General features: G+C 43.1%; 1 protein-coding gene across 1 annotated transcript in view; it reads right to left on the bottom strand.

Moving 5' to 3' along the window:
- The window catches only part of Sgk3 (serum/glucocorticoid regulated kinase family member 3), a 97436-nt gene extending 79067 nt beyond the window's left edge, over nt 1–18369 (bottom strand). The window contains exon 1 of the mRNA XM_055603167.1: nt 18285–18369. The gene's annotated coding sequence lies outside the window, so the exon portion shown is untranslated. The remainder of the gene's footprint in view (nt 1–18284) is intronic.
- Nucleotides 18370–19771: the final 1402 nt, after the last annotated feature.

Here is a 19771-nt window from a genome sequence, read left to right on the forward strand (position 1 = left end):
ATACCATGCCATTTTATGTCTAAGGCTTGAGTTCTTCACTTTTTGTAGCCATAAGAAATCTTGAGACTGGGACTGGAGAGATGGCATCACGCTTATGGGCACTCACTGCTCTTTCAGAAAACCTTAGTTTGGTTCACAGCATGTGGTCAGAGGACTCACAACCACCAGTCACTCCAGCTACCAAGATCCAACACTCTCTTCACATGGAGACACACATACACATAAAACAAAAAATGATAAATCATAAAAACAACAAAACAAGCCTTGGAACCAATCTCCTTGAACAACAGTATATGCCATCTTTTCATTAAGGATTGGAAAGCTGGCCTTTTAAGAGAGCTGCAGGCTGGTAGGTTCTTTTTCGCCTGCGCATGCTTGTGAAATAAGTGCTAATGACTCAGCCACCACTCCTTCCTTAAGTTCATGTTTTGCAACTTGTTTTCCATTTTCCCCATCCTTTTAAGACTGCATGAGACCTGTATAATCTCAACCCCACAATCCCAGGACTTCCCAAGCGCAGGCAGGAGAATCACGAGTTCAGAGTCATATTCAGCTACATACTGTGTTTGAGGTCAGCCTGTGCTACATGCCATCCTGCTTCAAAATGAGAGAGAGAAAGAGCGAGCGAGAGAGCGAGTAGAGGGGCTAGGATAATCTGAATATGACTCTATATGCCACTGCATGACAACCACGGAAACAACTAGAAAATTCGAAAAGCCTGAGCTGCTTAAACAGCACACATAAAACTTGGACGGCTTGCCTTCCGCTGTGCCCAGAAAATCTCTGATGTGCTAAGTGCATTCTTGTTCTTTCTTTCAGACAAGATCTTTCTATGCAGCTTAAACTCACCAAGCTCAGTGTGCCCTCCAAGCTGGCAATTCTCCTGCCTCAGCCTCCCAAGGGCTAGGATTACATGCGTGTGCTACCACACCCATTTCTTTCAATAGAAAAATAAAAAGGTTCTAACGACGTCAACAATTTTTAAATAAGACATACTACCTATGTACGATTCCATCTACTGTTATTTGAAGACTTCCACTGAAAAGTAAAGACCATCAGACATGCTGATCCATTCTGTCATAATGCATCTTTCCAAATGGTAAACATTCTAAATGTGTGTCATCATTGACAGTTTAGGATCACACAGACCACCTTGCCCCAAACAAATACAACCAAAGCAGCAGTTTCTCTGTCAGCTTTGGATGATCCGAACCACACTTTTAAACTCCCACTGACTTTGATTTCTGCAACCAGCTCCACCAGTACATTTTAGAGCTTTTGCAAATTTAGAAGTAACTGCTACCCTCAATTCATTTCTGGTGAATGGCTGCGTGGAACTCTGGATTTAAGTACAACTACATTACTGTTCTCTGGTTCGTGTAGAATAATTCTTGGATTCATGGCCATGCCAAACTAAATGACACTGCAAAGAAACCCTTTGTTTTCAAATAAACCAGAGCTTGGCTTTAGATAATGCTATCAAGAATCTTATTCATGTGGTTGGAACTAGTTGGAACTGCGAATGCTGAAAACAACAACAGAAACTTCCATCTTTATTGAAAGAATAATCTTTCAAATTTTTTATATGAATTTAACAGAACCATAGAATTTGAGGGGTGGAAAAACTAGGTTATTTACAGCCAAAGAAAATAAATTCTCACTTGCTATGAGGCAGGCTGTCTAAATCATCTAGGTGAGGCTGTTACAAAGTATGCAACAGCAGGCAGGTTTGTGTCTACCAACATTTAGGAACCATCATGTTCTTCTTCACTGTGCCAAGCATTTTCACAGCATCACTTCTTTCACAGGTCAGGATGAGTTTTAATCATATTCGCTCCTTTTAGACATTAAGTGTTGCCAAGTGTACTGCACATGATCTAAGTGGAACGATGTAATTCAGTTACTGTAGTAACCACACCACGGAAGAGGATGTGTCAACAACCAGCTTCTCCCTCAGACATTTTCCTTCCAGAGATGGAAACAGATTTAGATTGCTTGGGAATGCATTTTTGAGTAACAGCCTCTTTGCCAAGACCCATAAAGATTTCTACAGCCACCTCCTCCTTCATCTTCTATACATTTTCTCACAATTGGAATCTCTTATATAGATGTTGTTTGTTACCTATACTTTCTCCTAAATTATTGTCTCATCCATTGTAACCATATGTTTCCAGCTATAGAATTTCTTCTCTATATTGTGATTCCACATCCTTCATGAGGCCAAATGGCCTTTGAAATGATCAGTTATATGATAAAATGTAATAGCTGAAAGATCATGTGAAACAACACGTACAGCTTTAAAAAATAACATCAAAATGTGAATATTTTTATAATGTCAAAACACTATTTTAAATAAAGAACACACTGTGTCATACAAGGAAAAGTCAAATTATATATATATATATATATATAATATTTAATTAAATTGTTTTTCTTTTCCTTTTTAATTTTTTTTATTTTTCAAGACAGTCTTTCTGTGTAGCCTTGGTTGTCCTGGAACTCACCCTGTAGTCCAGGATGGCCTCAAACTCACAGAGATCCACCTGCCTCTGCCTCCCAAGTGCTGGAACTAAAGGCGTGTGCCACCACTGCCTGGCAAAAAAATATATTTTTACAAGTGCATTATCCATGACCTTGAAATGTCCAGGCAGTTTTGGCCAAGAAAAGGAATTTATTATACTCAATGTTGATTAGTTGTGTCGCTGCTAACAGCCATATCCCACACAGCTTTTCTACCATTAAAGAGTCAAAAATATCCATTTCAGAGGATTCTCATAGATGCAAATCAAACTAGGTCACAATGAAACACAAATATGAAAATTTTAACAATTAACTAATGTTGATTAGGATGAAGATCCTATTTTTGAAAATGTCATTTCAACTAAAAATTAGCAAATGTGTTTTTCAATACTTCACATTGTTAAGTTGATCAAAATGAGAATGTTAATTTATTTGAGGTGGGTATCAACAGGGTTTGAAAACATTTCCAGTGTATTTTACCAACAAATCTCACGGTATAGACATAAAATAACCACAGACTTGATGAACAGCACCAAACTGAACTTAGAGTCAAATTATAATATTTAAAAGTAAAAATTATTTGTTTATTTGTTGTTGTTTCAAAACAGAGTTTTGCTGTGTACCCTGGCTATCCTGGAACTGGCTTTGTAGACCAGGCTGGCCTTGAACTCAGAGATCCGCCTCTGCCTCTAAGTGCTTGGACTAAAGGCTGTGCCACTGCCTGGCTAAAAGTAACATTTTAAAAAGTATCTCACTGAAACATTGCTAAGTTTGCATTTGAGCCTTTTAACTTCATAATGAATTTTCATGGTCAGATCAATATGAACTATTAAAATAGTACCTTAGAAGTAGGATGGGGAGCAACTGGCAGAGGATCAACAGGGAAAGACATGAATGACATCCTTATCCAACTAGACTGAGGAGACACTGTAAACATTCACCTGTCAGCAGCAGAATCCAAGCACACAGATGTTCTCCAGAGCAGTCCAGATGTTAGGACATAAGAAGGTTTCTAAAATTAAAAATCCAGAATCCATACAAGGTGTGTTCTCGGAAAGCAGTGTTATTAAATCAGAAAGTAATACCAAAGGGGGGGGGGGAGGTACATTTACAAGACACACAACCAATGATTTATAGAAGAAATCATAAAGACAACTGGAAAATATTTTAAATCACCATGCAACAAATCCCAGTGATGAGTTAATATCATATTCAGGGTAAAATACATAGCCATAAATTCCATATTAAAAAAGAGATTTCGAATCAGCAGCCCAACTTCCCACCGTCAGGAGGGTGATGGAGACTGGCTCAGCAGTTGAGGGCACTTCCTGCATTTGCGGCCTCCCTGGGTTCAGTTCCTAGGGCGGCTCATCTGTACCTCCAGTTCCAGGGGAACCTGATGTCCTCTTTGACCTCTCTGTGTGCCAGGCTCACTCCTGATACACATAGACGCATGGAGACAAACACTCAAACACACAGAACAAAAAAAAAAAAAAAAAAAAAATCTTAAAAGGAGAAACTAGAAAAAAGCCAGTAGTATCAGTCATCTGCAGTCCCAGGTACTCAGGAGACTAAGGCAAGAGGATCATTTGAACTCAGGAGTTCAAGACTAGTCTGAGACCTTCATCTCACGAAAAAGAGAAAGGAACTGAAGATGCAAGAGTAAATTAAACCAAAAGTAAATAAATGGAAGGAAGAAATGAGATATAAGAACATAAATCAGAGGGAACCACAGGGGGGATACAAAGTGAATAAAGTGTAATTAATAAAGAATTTTAAAAAATAGAAGAATACAAAAAAAAGAACATAAATCAGTGAAAGAAAGGTAAAAACATCACAATGAAGTAAAGAGTTGGTCCGGGGGGGGGGGTCACCGGTGCCCTACAATGAGCAGAAAGAAGAGTCATCACTGAAACCAGGCTTGGAAAAGGGGACATTACTACCAGGCTCACAGAAGTAACCGCAGCTTTAAAAGGACGCCACGAGCAACTGCATACCAACTAGGGAGGCAACTCAGAAGAAATGCGTAAGCCAACAGAACAAAGGAGCAAAACTAACTCAGGAAGAAACAGAAAAGACAGAGCAAGGAGAGAGACTGAAGTGGGAATCAGAAAAGTGTACATGGAAGTCCAGGGATAAAGTCACCGGTGTTTTTTAAGGATGAACAATTAGGTGAGACCCAAATAAACAGTGAAAAAGAGAGATATGCAATTTTTTAAGTGAACAAAGATTCTGGATAAGAATCTTTCTTTCATCAAAAAACAAACAAACAAACAAAAAACTTGTATCTGGCTGAACCAGAACATGAGAATTTGGAAAAAAAAAAAAAAAAAAATAAAATAAAAAAAATATTTATATTTTTTTTTTACAGCATTGAGTTATTAGGGCCCTGAAAATTAAAAAAAACAAACAAACATAATGCCACTTCACACCCAATAAAATAGGAGGTTGTGTAACAAGTGTTTGAGTATATGTGACAAACTCTAAAAGAAGTGGCCTGCAAGATAGTTCAGCGGGAAAACTGTTTGCCATACAAGCCTGCCATCCTGAGTTCCATCCCTGGAATGCACATGAAAGGTAGAGAGAAATGACACCACAAAGTTGTCCTCCAACCTTCACATGCAAGCTGTGCATCCTGTGACACACACACACACACACATGCCATGTATACACATACACAAAATGATAACAAGTGGAATAAAAAAAATAATAATTCTGAGACATTATACACTAACAAGAAAACTATAAGGCCAAGCAGATACTCTAGAAAACAGTTTGTTAATTCCTCAAAAAAGTTAAACAAGAATTACATATGGTCCAGCAATTCTGCTCTTAGGTATACGTCTGTGGAAAGTGAAAACATATGGCCACACAGGATTTATTCATAAATATTCACAGCAACATTATTCCTGAGAGTCAAAAAATGGCAGCCACCCAAATGTTCCTTAGCGGATGACAGAATAAGCCAAACATGGTGAGTGTACCTACACAACAGAATATTTTTTAGCAATAAAAATTAAGTACCACATGCTTCAACATGGATGAACCTTGAACACACTGTACTAAGTGAAGAAACCCAGTAACAGAACACTGCAAATTGTATGATTTAACTTTTTATGAAATGCCCAGAACAGGCGAATCTGAGGATGTGGAGAGAGGGGGTTAAGAGCAGTGGGTGTGAGGGTGAACCGGGTAGAGGTGGCGACTACCAAGCTCGGTGAATAAGACACTGGCTGTGGGCTTTTTCTGCTGTTTTGTTTTTGGTTGTTTGAGAAGAGGTCTTAGGTGGCACAAGGTCTAACTTGCTATGTGGTGGAAACCCTGAACAACTGATTCTCCTGCCTCAGCTCCCCAGGTGTTGTGATCACAGACAGGCACAGCACACTTGGTTCTCCGAATTGTGGTTTGAGAGAGTAAAACTTAATGCCTTGTGAACGTTATCTACACGAAACCATTTTCACAGCGAGGGTAGAGTACAACCATCCTTTCCACTTACTGTAACATCTTTTCAAGCTTTTGCGAGTGTTGGCGTTTTCTCCACGTCTTTCCCCTCATCTCTCCCAGTTGATGTGTGCTGTCATAACAGAATTTTTGAAATCGAGCCTATTTTAAAGAACAGAAATTGAACACACTCTGGAGGCTAGAGGCCACGATCAAGGTGCCGGTTTCTGACGTGGTAAGGGCCTTCTTGCTGTGCTACCATACAGCAGAGAGTGACAGGATGAGAAGGGCCCAACCCTTATCCACACCGGGCAGAAGAGCACAATTTACTCCCATAAACCATTTTAAAAGAGCAAATCTGGACGGACAGGGTCAATCCAAGCTCTTTAACACCATTGCCTTAAGGACTGACTTTTCTATACACAACTTTGGGAGACAGTTAGACCACAGCACCGTCTTTGCCCAGAAATGCAATCTTATTAGAATATAGATCAATGTACAAGAGACTTTCAACCTAAAATGTTTACCTTTTTTTTTTTCTTAGAGTCTCAGTATCTGCCAAACTAATGGCCCCCCAACCAAAAAAGACAAAGTGAAGATTAATATAAGTGATGCGGGTACCTGAGCGGTTTCATAATACAACCGCGTTCACTGTTGTTTTCAAGTTTAATGGGCACTGGTTACTAATGGAGTCTGAAAGGTTGGCAAATAACATTCAAACCAGGTTGGTTCAAGGTTTCAAACAACGAGCTTTTAAACACTGATTTTTGAGTCCTTTTCTGTTAGCCAGAAATTATAATATAGCTAACGCATCTTCAGTCAGAGTTCCTTAAACCTGGCACCAGTTTCTAAACTAAAACATTAAAACTATTTCAGAATAATGAAGTGAAAATGCAGAGCCCATTTTCACACCCACTCAACTGCCTCATCAGCAGATGGTTATCTGGGCTATCTGTAGGTTGATTCTGCCTGTGCCTGCTGAGAGAGTCAGTTTCTACCCCCTGGTCAATAGACACAAGGGAATAAAGCTGGAGAGATCTGCAGAGATGGGCTCTGGCCCCACAGTGATAGCAGCACCTCTGAGGCCTTTCTGTGCTCAGTGTGTCACACCACTTATTAATAAAAGTAGCCAACCCATCCAATAACCCATAGTTACGGCGACTTTAAATTTTTTAAATGTGTCTTTTAAAAACGTGTATGGGTGTCGTGCCTGAATGCATGCCTGGTGCCCAGTAGGGGTGAGAAGAAAGAGTCGGAGTCCCTGGAACTGTAGTTACAGGCAGTTGTGAGCTGCCATGTAGGGATGAGAGTCAAAGCCAAGTCCTCTGAAAGATCAGCCAGTGCTCTTAACACTGAGCCATCAGTCCAGCTCTCATAAGGCTTTTAAATAAAATCATCTTGCTCTGCCCCTGGCAATCACTAATTCCCTTCTCTTTGCTCTCTGAAAGGTGAAATACAGAGACCATAAGTAATAAAATTGCAAAGATCCTCAGGATAGGAAATAGTTGGTCTTGAATATACCATTCAAAAAGGAAGAACAATTATTTAAACAATAAACAACTTCATTTTCCAAATTCACAGCAAACTTACATAATTTTAAGTAGGAAAAAACTGTATACACAACGATAACATCAGATATCATGGGGAAAGGTAAGGTGTTTTTTTCACTTAATTATGCTGGTGTATTCAATGGCCATATCAGGAAACAAGTTAAGTACACAGTCAGCAGAATAATGCAGATTCCAATCAAATGCTTCTCTTAATGCTCTAACGGTGACTCAGCATTTGGCCTGATTTGCAGTATGAGAATGGAAGGCTTCACAGCGACCTGTAGCTACAGCACGTGACAGCATGAAAGGGGACGGAGGCCACGGTGAAGCGTCACCAGCTTGAGGGACTAGTCTCAAGTCTGTGGGGTCTGTGGGGCCTGTGGGATGTGGGGCCTGGCTGATGAAGTAGCCACGAGGGGTGCGCCTTTGGAGGTTATAGCCTCCTCTGGCTGCAGCTGCCCTCTCTGCTGTCTGGCCTGCATCTATGGCGGTCTAACACACGCCCCTAGCACACAGCCTCTGTTAGGACGGTCCAGAGTCTCTGACACGAGGAACCACACAAATGTTTCCTCTTTGACAGTTTCTCTGCATTATATGGATCACAGCAAACCTGAAGGAACTAGTAACACATGGCAAGGTTCTGGCAAAATACTACTATTCCTTTGAGACAAGATTACGCATGTGTTTGAGTCCAAGACAGCCGAGGCTACACAGAGAAACCCTGTCTTGGAAGAAAGCAAGCAAGCAAACAAACAAACAAACAACAACAACAAAAAAACAATAGTGACTTCATTAAGATCTATATGACATAAGATGGAAGGATGGACAGACAGATAGACAGACAGACTTAGTAAGAGTCTGACTCCAAAAACCACCCCCAAAAAACTGATGAGAGGGCTCAGTGGTTAAGAGCGTTTTATTCATGCAGAGGACTGGACTTTGGTTCCCACTGCCGACGTCATGTGGGTCACAACCACCTGTTATTTCAGTTCCAGGAGACCTAATACCCTCTTCTTCCCTTTGCAGTCACATGCATACACACACACCTCACATACCTTTACACATAATTAAGACTAGTATATTTATTTAAAAACCTACCCACAGGCCGGTGTGGTGGCCCACGCCTTTAAGCCCAGCACTCAGGAGGCAGAGGCTCTACTGTGAGTTCAAGGCCAGCCAACACTAGACAGAGAAACCCTGTCTTAAGAAAACAGTAAAAAATTAATCTTACTTCTGAATGTTTTCTAACAATGTCACAGTCCAAATAAATATAACAGTAGTTCATGTTTTAATTTTAGTTGTTGAGAGGCTGATTAAAAACATTTTAAAATTTACTGATGCTTTACTCTTGCGCAGTTTAAATAGGTTCACCTTGAGAAGAAGTACCTCAGACTTCTGGTGCAAGCACCTTTCCAGGCAACCTGGAGACGGTCTCGTCCCTACCTGCACAGGTATGGAAATCTGGAGGGCAAGCATTCAGAAACTGGACACACCACTTCTCAGAGCTCTGTAACCTTTGGTCTGGGACAGCCTTAATCTTCAACTTACTTGAAAACCACCAACAACAAAAAGTTGTTTTTAAGCCAGATAATACTTGAACTTTGGATGTATTGTTTAAAGGGAACTGTGTCATATTGTGGGTTATCTTTCCAGATCAAACACTCTACTTGACCCCTTTATATGCTTGACATCTTTTATAAGGGGGGAAAAAACTAGCAAACCAATGTTGTTGCAATAATGTAAATGAAAACATTATAAATAGCTTAAATTTTTTTAGTTCATATCAATGCTTACAGGAAAACAGCATATTTGGTGATGGAAAGGTTGGTGAAAACTTCTGTGGATATTTTAAGGAATTACTGGGTATTCCATATGGCTTCAGGAGTCGAAACCAGTCATTCTTCATAATAGCTACCTTTCCTTACAAACCAAAAGCTCTCCTTCTTGTTATTAAAGGCCTCCTCTTAAATGTATCACTGTAATCAGTATCTTTTTTTGCTCAAGATCAAAATGAAGACCCAATGGAGAAAAGAATGGGGAAATTGATGCAAAAGCTGGAAAGAAGAGAAGGGAATGAGAAAGAGAGAAACAGAAAGGCAGAGAGACAGAGCTCGGCAAGGAGAAAGACACATGGAGCTTGAGGGGGTAGGTGTGGATCACTTCTGTACACAAACTGGTGAAGAGAAGAGGAAGTGAAGAGACTTCAACACAGATGCTGTCTGGAAAGGCTGGGGGTGTCATATGCAAAGAGGAAGAATGTGTGCATGAACTTTTACTAGGTGCTAGGTGTAGCCACCCCCAAGGCAGCAGATATTAAAATAGGATAAGAATGCCAAGGTAACATATTTCCACCATGGATGGCAGTGCTGTGAGACCAATCACCTCCAATAATGTGCTTATGTTTAGGAGAACATTTCAAGTCCAACCCCTTTCCTTCTAACAACTTCAGAGCAGCCAGTTTTTCTTTGGTTCAGATCCACCATTTCTGCCTCTCTTAGTGATTGCAGTAAATTATCTGTAAATAATTCTTTTTCTTTTTTTTTTTTTTTTTTTGTTGTTGTTGTTGTTGTTTTCAAGGTGTTACTCTGTAGATCAGGCTGACCTTCAACTTACAAAGATGTGCCAGCCTCTGCCTCCCTGAATGCTGGGATCACAGGTGTGCACCACCAAGCTGGCTTATCATTGATTTTCTTAATTACCCCGAGTTTTAGACGCACTGACAGCACACACCCATGACCCGTAAGAGGACACGTGTTTTATGTTGCTTTGGGTGGATTTGTCAATCCGTCTACACACTCTCACTCATTTTCTTTTTATTAGCAGTAGTATAAATTTCCAAGAATGTCAGCGAGGTTTGGGGCATGGCAGCTGGCCAGGAAACACAAGCAAATAACTGATTCAAAGGCACATGGAATCTCTGACGTTCATTGGCTATGTAAGCATGACTCTACCCAGTAAAGCAAGCCTGTTTAAATGTTTCTCAAATGGCACTGAGCGCCTGGAATGGTGGCTCATACCTAGAATCTCAGCACTTGAGAGGTTGAGATGGAGGATTAGCCTGAATTCAAGCCTAGTCTTATTTTTTTAATGGTGGTTTTCAGAACAGCCTGGGCTGCAAAGTTAGACTCTCAAACAAAACAAAACATAACAAAACCAGCTCATAATATATATAGATATATATGTGTATGTGCATGCCCATAAAAATAGAAGCCTAAAATAACTTTTAAGGACTTTATAGCCTACTACAGAGATACTTGCTCAGCCATGTTCATTGCTGTTCTATTCACAACAGCTAGAAAATGGAAGCAGCTTAGATGTCCTTCACCAATGAGAGGATAATTAAAATGTAGTACATTTGCAGAATGGAATTCTATTTAGCTACAGAAGGAAGGAAGGGAGGCAGGCAGGGAGGGAGGGAGGAAATGAAATATTCAAGCAAATGGATGAGACCAGAAAATATTATACAGAGAGAAGCAACTCAGGGGTTAGTAGGACACAGGTGCTCTGAAGGGGAAAAAGACCTAGCTGGGGATGGGGGAAGAAGGGAAATACAGAGGGAGACATAAATAACATTAAGGATATTTGAAAAGCCACATGGAAAGATATTATTTTATAAGCGTACTTAAAAATGCCTATATGTGTTTATGTATACACACACACACAGTTTAAATGGAGCAACACAACACCAGGTGACAATTTCCCTTCCCCCAAAAGCTATATACCATCTAACAAAAACTCTAGTGTCAACACTGGAGAGTTGGCTTAGTGCCTGAGACGACGTGTACTGCTCTTGCAAAGGACCTGACTTCAGTTGCAAGACTCACACTAGATGGAAGGCTCACAACTGTTTGTAACTCCAGCTCCAGGGAGATTTGATGTTTCCAGCCTCCAAAGGCACTAGGACTCAAGTGCACACACCACACACATACATACATAATTTTAAAAAACAAACAAACAAATAAACAAAAAACCCAACTCCAGTTTAGGCAAAGGAAACCTACCCTCAAACTGGTGGTCATAGGGTCCAAGAGATTCCCCCAAAACAAAGCAGGAATTGCCATTATCACTGGTTGCTTCACAGAACTAAAAGGTAAGTATCAGCTGCTGAAGACACGACCATCTTAGGCACAGCAGTTGGAGGAAGCATGCCGAACGGACCGGCAGCCTTTTCCCTGAGAAGGCTCTACAGCGTTAGGTGGTGCTATGCAAGCTGGCAAAAGAGAAAAAGCAATCCTACCCAGCTGTGAAGACTGCGAACTACGACAAGGACCTTCCCAGCAAGACATCCTCAATGGTGCAGCAGTGGTACTTGTATCTTGAAGGTAACTGACAGCTGACTAATTGGATTCATGGCTCAACCAATATATGAGAATCGATGCCTAGTACTGTAAACCTAGCCAACCACCCATGGCTGTGTACATACGTGCACAAATCAAGGACCCCAGATCAACCTAATACTGCTACTTTCCTAAATCAATATAGAGTCTAACTATTTTCTAAATTCTTATATCCACAGATAAATGTAGCTCTTACCTTCACCAAAGGAGCTTCTTTATCTGGTCAAAATGCAGAGAGTAAGTGATCATGGGGAGCCCAGTCCTAACTGATACAATCTACAGTGTGACATCAACACCAGAGGCTCAGGGAGAATCACAGAAGAGAGATAATAAAATTATAAAAGCTGCCAGGAGAGGGGCCATACTCCTATGATCCCAGCAGTCGGGAGGCAGAGGCAGGCAGATCTCTGTGAGTTTGAGGCCAGTCTGGTCTAGAAAATGAGTCTAGGGCAGACAAGACTACATACAGAGAAACCTTATCTTGAAAAACCAAAAAATAAAAATGAAAGATTATAAAAGCCAAAAGATCCGGATGCCAGCTGTAAGGCAGTGTCCTCTATACATTACAGGGATGCTATAACCATAAACCCTCAAAATATGGTCACATGAATAAGACCTACCAGTGGACACGCCTATGTGGATGAGGAAAATCTCACAGGGTCCCCAAGCTGGCCATACACCTCATGTTTCATACATGAGCATACTGTTTATGCACCTGTCCTATAGTACATTTTTCTCTACATGTGTAAATGCTGAATTGCAGCCTCAGAAATTTAAGATTAATTATGCTCTGTTTTAGATGATCTTGATACCTAGCCCAAGCTACCCTCAAACTCTTGATTTACCTGCCCCGGCCTTCTAAACACTGGGAACACACGTGTACACTGCCACACCCAGCTCAACTTCAATCTACTTTTATTTAAGAACCAGAATAAAAGTCGGTCGTGGTGGCACGCGCCTGTAATCCCAGCACTCTGGGAGGCAGAAGCAGGCAGATCTCTGTGAATTTGAGGCCAGCCTGGTTGACAAAGTGAGTCCAGGACAGCCAGGGCTACATTGAGAAACGCTGTCTTGAAAAACAAAACAAAGTCAACCAATGAATCAATCAAAGCTAGAATACGCCAGACATGGTGGATTGTGCCTGCAGTCCCAGCTACTTAAGAGGCTGAGGTAGGAGTATTACTTGGGGCCAGGAGTTGGAGGCCTGTTGGTTTAATGTTCTTTTGGAATGTGTACAATTTACCCTTGTTCGTTCAAATGCTGCTTTCTCTACCCCCCTATCTGGTTTCAATCCGGACATTGCATTATGATGCTTATTTTAAGCATCACCTGTCTCAAGTTTGTATAAACATCCCATCATTTGTTCTCTGTATTACCAATTAAACAACCAGCCCCAATGCTGAGTAATGGAGAGGATAGGGTGAGACGTCCTGGTCCGGAGAGAGAGGAAGCAGGAGGGAGGAGCAGAGAATCCAAATTCGAAGGCGAGGTCTTGGAACCACGTGGAGAGACGGGCCGGACCTAAGATATGACTAAAAGCAAGTATAATGGGTAAAATCTGAAACTATGTGGGCTTGGAGGTTTAGGATGGAATAACCATTGTCCAGAATTGTTCTCTGGGTTAATTAAATAAATCCCAGTCTCTGTGTGGTGATTTGGGTATACAGCTGGTTTAGGACTAACTGCTGCTTAACTAAAAGATATATCAATAGTAAATATTAATACCTACAACAGAGGTCCCATTAGGCAACATAGTAACACCTTCCATCTCAAAAACAATTAAAAAGTAAAAAAAAAAAAGCAAATAATGGCTGCAATACGCTTCCTTTTCCTTTTCAACTCAAACAAGCAAACTACTCCATTAATGACATTACACTGAACTGGAGGAAGTTACAACCCAGAGACTGGCTAACCCAATCCCAAAGGGGAGTCTCAAACCAGAACCCCATTTTATTTTATTCTGTTTTGTTTGGTTTTCGAGACAGGAGTTTCTCTGTGTAGCCTTGGCTGCCCTGGACTCACTATGTAGACCAGGCTGGCCTCGAACTCACAGAGATCCCTTAGTGCTTGGATTAAAGGTCTGCGCCACCAGCCCCATTTTTTTTATAGATGAGTATTATGAAATACATTTTACTTGGAGAGCAGAATGCTTGCTATCAGCTTGCTTGGTGAATGTACCAGAAAACTGGAAGGTTGGGGGTGGGGGAGAGTGGAGAGAGTCCGTTGGGAGGACTTGCCATGCTAGCAAAAGAACCTGAGTTTGACAGCAATCCACGTAAAAAGCACAGAATGGCGGCATGCATCTGTAATTTCAGGCCTAGGGACAGGTGGATTCCACGAGGCTCACTGGCTGGCTGACCTAGCCTAACCGGCAAGTTCACAGTGACAGACCCTGTCTCAAAAACAAGGTGGACATCTCCTGAGGAATAATGCCTGAGACCGACACCCAGCCTCGTGCACACGTACACACACCTGTACAGACATGTACTCACACACACAAACATATGCACAATGCATAGGTACATATGAAGCAGTTAACCTGAATCATGCTTATTACTACATGCTACGTAGGCAGTGTTATTTCCTTCAAATAACACTAGCAGATCACAGAGCAAACCCACCATGCAAAGAACGACAACTCGGTATGACAGGCCTTCCCAAAAAGCGAACCTTCAAAAGGAACAAAATCCAAGCCAGTGCTCAACCCAGGATCCCCCTATGTTTCAAGACACTAAATCAGTTCTCTACTTTGAAAATCACTGCGAAGCCGTCACTTCCTGGCCCAAAGAACAAACTGCCTGTACGGACCCGTCGGCAGGAAGCTTACAGGGCCTCTTCTGTGGAGACTTGCCATGCTGGTGGGTAGTTTTAGCATGCTGGTGAACCATGCTGGCGGGTAGGTCCAGCCCTTCTCTGGTGTCAGTCTCCTTTGGGTCTTCCCTGTGTTTGTCCCCATGGTGGAAATCAGGCTCAACCACACAGTAACCTCCCATGAAGTTTGACTGACATCGCTTCTTTCACCCATACATGTCCTACCTTACAGAAGACAAGTCCCTCAGCCTGTGACGACTACATTCATACAATGGCCTCTTACCACCACCACCCCCCCCAATCTCACTCAAGGGAACCAGCACTGAGCTTATTTTGTTTGGTTTTGGGACAGGGCCTAGCTACGTACTCCAGGATGCCTTCAAAACTGGGCATTCAAATGCCTCGGTCTCCTACGTGCTGGTTTTACAGGGGTGGGACACCGTGTCTGGCTTTTATTACTGTTCTTTGTTTGACTGATGGCAATGGAGCTCATACTCCATTTCCAGGATGCCAGGCAACACTCTACTAACTGAGCTATATACAGTTTGATTTTAAATAGAATTGTGGGTACAGAGATAAATTTGGGCACATTTACAAGAACCTTGGGACACAGGGATGAATGTGAGGAACCGCAGAAAGGCAGGGCCTGCTGCACACTGCCCTAATTCTCTCCGAAGCCCTTAGCCTTGGCCTCACACATCCTGACACTCTGGGTAGGCCCTCAACATAATGACTGCACATCTTCTTGGCAACAGCAATTAACTCAAAGCTGGTGTTAAGTTAAAAGCATGCTGAGGTCAACTACAGCTGGGGAATCTCAGCACCTCTGAGGTTCAACACTCTTCTCCAGGAGATGGCTGGGGGAGGGTGACTCAAGATCAAAGCTTCCCTTAACAGGAACGGAGCAGGTAAAGAAAAGTTGAGAAACTTCTTCACTTAAAAGAGTGGGTTTCTGTCGGGAATAACACGTTACATAATTTGACTTTCATGAATCAGCAGTTTAGACGGTAATTTACATGAAGTTTTAAAAGAGAGAACACAGAAGATTGAAAAGGGTAATGGTGGTTTTTTACAACAAGGCAGGTTTGAAAAGCGTTTTATTCCACCCCCACACAGAGGGCTGAGAGGCAACTGACTCAGATAGGCTTCATTAAGATTTTCTTTCTACCTAATGTCCCCAGAGGGAAAGGCCAATGGCCCCTCTCAAGTCATCTACCAAGGGCCATACTTACCTCTGTAACGGAAGGTAATCCATCTGGGGACGGCATACTTTATAGGCCGCAAAGGGCCATGCTCATAGGATAAAAATAAATGAAAAATTTTTTATTTCTATTTTAGATTATTTTAGAATTTTTTTGTTTTTAGAATACAAAAAAAAAAAAAAAGATTTGCTTTTTTAGAAGACACTTTAAACTCTCAAACAGTGAGCTCCAAAAAAATATATCAGCCTGTCAGACCCTTCAGAAGGAAAATGAGAAATACCTTTGGTTGTACTTGAACTCCTTCATGAATCCAAGGGGCTTATAGACAGATTAAGAGAGCTATCAGCACAAGCACTAAAACCATTTGTCTGACCTAAACCTCAAACCAGAAGGAGAAAGAAGGAAAATAATTTAAAAAGTCGGATGTTTGACAGAAGGAAAAAAGGAAAGCAACCACTAAGCTATCCTCTTCTCCAAAAACTAGAGATGATAAATCCTGAGTCCAGAGGGTATCTTTGTCCCTTTTATTGGTAAGATACTGTATCGGATACTGTTTGAAATAAGAGAGCCATTGGATTAGGCCTCTCTTCAGCACAAATCAATTACAGTGGTATTCTGGGAGGCGTGTTTTGAAAGAGCTAGCTATCTGAAGTCACTCATTCCACAAATACTTACTACAGGCCTGCACGTGCCAGGCTCGGTCCCTTCCTACACCTACTCCGCTTGTGCTCGCCTCCCATCAGCTCTGCAAACAGGGCCTAGGCCAATCGGCAACTTTCTGCTTTGGTCTTTCATACAAAAGGGAGATTTCTAAGATGGCTACTGACCTCTCACCTCAACTCACCTCCCACCTCTCTCTAGGAAGACAAATGCAATCGTTAGATGTTTGGCTCAATTTAAGCCACGAGCACCAACGTCTGTGATGCCTACCAGAAGTTACATTAGAGGAGACACGGTGTGTGATTAAAAATAAATTTTTTTTTATATTACATGTATAATCAACCACAGTGACAAAAATTGTGTCGATATTACTTATTTTCCATTCTAGGTCCTCACCCTCTAGGCACCAGGCCCAAAACTCATTTGAAAAGATCACTTTATTTGGAGGAAAAAATACACTTTACATAAGCTGCAACTTACAAAATGGATCCTTTACGGGGCACCTTCACCAACTCAGCGTTACCAACAACGAGCCGCAGAAAACTACCAAACACGTTGGTGTTAACGTGTACAAACAGAAACGCTCTGTTTCACAGTTCAAGTTTAATCTGTTGCTCCCATCTAAGCCACGTCATATGAGTTGTAAAACAGATCTGAAACAAAGCTCCTTTTAAAAACAAAACTAAGCTCAGCACGGTGGCAGTTCAGAGAAGGGGAACTTCTGATGTCTGAGTTGTCAGGCTTGGCCGGAGGACTGTGGTGAGTGAGAGCAACCATCCTTCTAAAGCTATGTCTGAGATCTGGCCGGAGACCAGCTAGCAACAGGTCCCATTTCTCCACGCCCGCATCCCACAGGGAATGAAGGGTAATAACTTGTCTTAGGGGAGTGGTAGCCTAGGGGAGCAGAAGGCACACCCATTCCCTAAAATGTCTGAAACTTCCTCTAATCTTTCCAGTTCTTCCTTTGACATTCAGGGAACTCGAGCATGCCTGGCCCCTCCACCGTGACAACCACTAAGATTTAATATTTTGAGTTAAGAGTCTGAGGTACTACTTATGAAGCACTTAGGACACAGCCCAGTTCATAGTAAGAGCTGTGTTTTGTAAATAAAGCAGGCACTTTCCAGGCCTGTTGGGCAAACACTCAGTCTAGAGAGGAGGGAAAGAATCCAAACACCTAACAGGCGGTCTGGGGGTGTTGTTTGGTTTTGTTTCACCCTGACAAAAGGTCCTGCCTCTCAAGCGCACCCCGCATAGTCTCTGCCTGCAGAACCGCAGTTCAGCCAGCTGTTCGGCATTCTGTGCAAAATTAAGTCAAAGACTTTTGTTTCGAGGGCCGGTTCCCTCCTCTTTTCCATCGCTAAGAAGGACGAGCACCGCAAACCACAGAGCGCTTTCTTTTAGGTGCCACACGTCGGTGGCTTAAACCGTGAGAACGGACGGGAAGAACAGAGCGAAGGGTTCGAATCCCGAGAACTTCCGAGAAGAGGGGGCGACGCGTTCCCGTCCCGCCGGCTCCCGGGCCGCCGCCGCCGCCCACGCGGGACCGCGCAGGTCACCCACACCCCACTTCAGGTGGGCTCCCCACTCTTCCCCGCCCGCCGCCCGGCCCGAGCTTGGAGGGTGTGTGGGGGGAACCCGCGCGCCGGGGCTGCACGCCGCGGGGGGACGGGGGAGACGGGACACAAAGACCGCGCGTGCGCCCGGCCCGCGCCGGGGCGAGCCCGACCGGAACCCCGCCGAGCCCCCCGCCCCGCACCTACCCGGCTGCGCGGCGTCCCGGCGGCCGGGCGCGGAGCCCAGCGCGCTGGCGGTTCCTCCTTCCCGGCGGCGCGGCCGGGGCGCCGGCGTTTCCTCCCTGACGCGTCACGGCGGCTCCTCCCGCGGGAGCGCGGGGCGGGCGGGCTCGGCCCGGGGGACCCGCGCGGGTGGCGGAGCCGCTCGGCGGCCCGTGCTCGTCACGCGGGGGGCAAAGTTCAGGAGGAGACGCCGGGCCCCCGCGCTCAGCTGACGGGATGCTCGAGGGCCGCGGCGGGGTTGACCTTGGCCCACTGCGGAGCCCGGGGGGTGGCGAGGAGGGCTGGGGCGGGGGGTGCGCGCTTGCTGCAAGCTGGACGCTGCAGGAGCCGGGGGAGCGTCCGAGCCACCTGGGCAGCCCCTGTGTTTCCGCCCAGCGTTATTCAGGCCGTTTTTTCTACACCTTCCCCACGTCGGCAGACTTTTGACCAGTGTCACAAATGGGCAGATCCTGTGTACGGAGGAACTTTGCCTTTCTCTGCATCGTTTTAGACCTATGGATTTATTTTTAAACTGTCCAGCGGACTCCACTGCTAATGATTACCTTTGTAACTCCAGAAGCTGCTTTGTTGTTGTTGTTGTTGTTTTTTAAAGCCTATTCTATGAATGGGGAGCTAAGAATTAAACGATTCAGTGCTGTGCAGTGCAGTTAAGGTTTTGAATCATAGAGCCCACACCATGCCTGTAATTTAGGTTTTCTCTGATACCGTGCCAGGGTGGACCCGAGCAACTGTTTAAAGATTTTCGTCTGCGTGGCCTGCTTCACATTTTTGCAGCACTAGTCTATACTGTGAATCTGTGATTTCAGAAAATTTGCCACGAATCTGTGAGCAAATAATTAGAGGAACTGAAATCCATGGGTGACTTCCGTAGATTCGAAGAGCAATTCCTTGTATTTCAAAGTGATAGTCAAAGATTTAGCCTCATGAGTGAAGGTAAGAAAAATGACTGGCTGCGATGTGGCCTTTCTTAAAATGGGTTGGGTGAATCCAGATTCTTTCACACTTTGAAACATACAATTCTCACAGAACTTTCCGAACGGCTGTTCTCAGTGGCAATTGGAAATGGACAAGAAAATACAGTACATAGAACACATTGCCAGTGCTCATTTGTATGTTCCACTATGGCCCGCTCACAAAGCAGTCCACACAATAAAGCACGGACCTTCCCTGTGACCAAACCAACAAGTGGCCAGTGCATCTGCTAATTAAAGCCATATTCATAATACTGAAAAAGTTTCTTGGACAAAAGGAAGTTTTGTGTCAATAAACACCAAGGGGAATGACATCATTCTCAATTAAAAGATAATACCTAACCATCACCACATTCTGACATTAGAAAAAAAGAAAAGAAACACATGGAAACCATTATAGTATTTCCAGGATTAATTTGTCTTCCTGCTATAAAGAACTTGTACACACACACACACACACACACACACACTAGAAAGAGA

The sequence above is a fragment of the Psammomys obesus genome, unplaced genomic scaffold (genome assembly GCF_907164565.1).
Source record: "Psammomys obesus unplaced genomic scaffold, mPsaObe1.curated_primary_1811, whole genome shotgun sequence".
Lineage (NCBI taxonomy): Eukaryota > Metazoa > Chordata > Mammalia > Rodentia > Muridae > Psammomys > Psammomys obesus.